The following is a 2,500-nucleotide window of genomic DNA, read 5'->3' on the forward strand; positions in this document are numbered from 1 at the left end:
GTATGTGTAGAAATCATGTTGATGATATTGGCGAATCTTGTCGTTCGTAGTTAAAGTCGTGTTGACTATGGTGGCGAATGCTGTCATGAATTCGGAGCTGCGAGCGAAAATGAACAAAAGATCTCGATGCAAATAAAAATAAGCCAGTAACTCTTCCATTCTCCGGCCGAGAGAAACGGAGAGGTGTGAAATATGCTGAACTGAGAACAAGTAAACATCAATAAATGTTATGTACTCACTGAAATGTAACTGTGCATTTTTACTGCTATTTTCAGCAAGTAGAGGACGCTGTGTAAGAATGAATTGACGTCTCGTGAAACATGTAGGAAATTGCTCAAAAGTTGTTAGGATGAAATAACCGTGAAGTTTTTTGTGTGAAAAACCACAAAAGGTCTTAGCAATAAAGAAGTTTTTGGGTATAGGCTCTAGAAGTCATTGACAAAATGAGAAACTTTAAGGTAGAAAAAATTTTCTTAGCTTTTCACTTGTGTTTGATGAGAATGTAGAGGCAATCCTGATGTTGAACGTACAAAGTAAACAACAGGACAAATAACTACGCAGAGGCAGCCATGGTTGAAACAAGAACAAGAACAACAAGCGTTCTTAAAAAAGAAAAGAAGCATGGGTTATTCCTTACCCAAGTGACCTCATCTTATCGCTCATCACTTGTTATGCGCTCATAAATTAGTTTGATAGTTGAGCCTTGATTGGCTGTATGCAAATGAGTTCATAACTGGGGCCCGGAACTCTCGTGGGAAATTTTTTTTTCGCTAGCAGCGGTATTTCGTCCGCCCTTATGTTGTGAGTTTAAATTCCGTCGAGGTCAACTTTGCCTTTCATCCTTTCAGGGTCGATAAAATAAGTACTAGTTGACCATTGGGGTCGATGTACTCCACTTACTTCTTTCCCCGAAATTGCTGGCCTTGTACCAAAATTTGAAACCAATATATCATGAGAGTTACTACTTTCCCTAACTGAATGAGGTTCACACACACACACACCGTTTTTAGGAAAGCATGAATCCGGAGAAGAAGCACACTCTAAGAAGTAGAGCGGTCTATATTTTTTTCTGGTGAAGGCCGGTTTATGGGGTTACCCTGAGTTTCCCGTCCATAAAGGGTTTAACTTCATAGCGTATTGTCAGACCCCAAGACCTGATGGCCTAAGACCTCTTTAAAGAGAATATGTATGTATATATATATATATGTATATATATATATATATATATAATGCAAGAGAGTTAGGGGTTGAGGATTCAGCCCACTAAGGGATAGTATCTATCCAATATACTGCTGGGAGGGTACCCAATTATTGTTACACTAGTGTTATACCAAGTGTAATAAGTGGGTGCGGGTAAAAGGGGGGTTATTTTACCCTAAATTTATATAGCAATAAGAAAATGGAGAAGAATATATATATATATATATATATATACACATATACATATGTATGAGTATACACACAGACATGATGGGCTTCTATACAGTTTCCATCCACTAAATTCCACTCGTGGTTTTAGTCACCTCAACGCTATGGTAGAAAATACTCGCCCAAAATATTGTATAGTGGGATTTGTACCGCATACTACTTCATAGCGGAACAAAACTAACCATACAGTATTGCCCACATACATATTTGACTGAAAGCTGTATTTTATTGACCCCAGGGGGATGAAAGTAATGGCAGGTCTCAGACAATCTTGAATTCAGAATGGAAAGGGCCTTAAACAAATTCTGCAAGGAATTATCCGATGCCTTAACGATTCTGCAAATACCCCAGTACAACATTGTTTCATCGGGGCTGTTGACATGAATGGTCAGTTCCGGCGATTTTTCATTGCAATTAGATAAGGATTTCTAATTTTTGTAGAAGGCTACAAATTTGTAAGAGTGGAACATATATTACGTTAAATCAACACTCATACGACTGCTTAGTTTATCGATACCGAAGAAATAAACGATGAAGTCTTAAGTTGCCAGTAATAATTCCTTTCACATCTAAGATAACCAGCACTTTATTCTATCGAGCCAGTGTTACGTGCACAGGTGACCACGAAAGATTTGAACGCAGAATATAAAGGGCCGTAACTAAATACAGCATGAATTTTATATATGCCAATCCATCGGATTACGGCGAAATTTGTTTGTGCTTAAATAATGATTGCTTACGTTGTTACTAGGCCATGAATATTTACGAATTTCTGTACACCCGAATCAACTGGACCGAATGTAGTCCATTAGTGTCATTTATTTTATCAAGAGCCAGAGAAATGCAAAGAAAAAGTAGCTGGATGTAGTAAAAATCAACGCTAAAAGGAGTTATCTGTCCTTGGTAATAGAGACCATACTCTCACTAACATTGATCAAGCGAGAAGTTTCATCGTCGTGCTAAAAGAGGGCGCTTTGATAGAGCCTAGCAAAGCTGAGCGTGTTTATGAGATATCTTGAATGGTTTATGCATCAGTGTGTAATTAGCCATACAGTTAGCGGCGGCAACAGTA

At 38.2% G+C, this 2,500-nt stretch overlaps 1 protein-coding gene across 1 annotated transcript in view; it reads left to right on the plus strand.

The window, feature by feature from the left end:
• The first annotated feature begins 2,376 nt into the window (after nucleotides 1-2,376).
• LOC106872408 (trimeric intracellular cation channel type 1B.1) overlaps nucleotides 2,377-2,500 on the plus strand; it is a 42,455-nt gene continuing 42,331 nt past the window's right edge. The window contains exon 1 of the mRNA XM_014919405.2: nucleotides 2,377-2,500. This exon is cut by the window's right edge and continues 666 nt beyond it. The gene's annotated coding sequence lies outside the window, so the exon portion shown is untranslated.

Source organism: Octopus bimaculoides, chromosome 8 (genome assembly GCF_001194135.2).
Source record: "Octopus bimaculoides isolate UCB-OBI-ISO-001 chromosome 8, ASM119413v2, whole genome shotgun sequence".
NCBI classification, from domain to species: domain Eukaryota; kingdom Metazoa; phylum Mollusca; class Cephalopoda; order Octopoda; family Octopodidae; genus Octopus; species Octopus bimaculoides.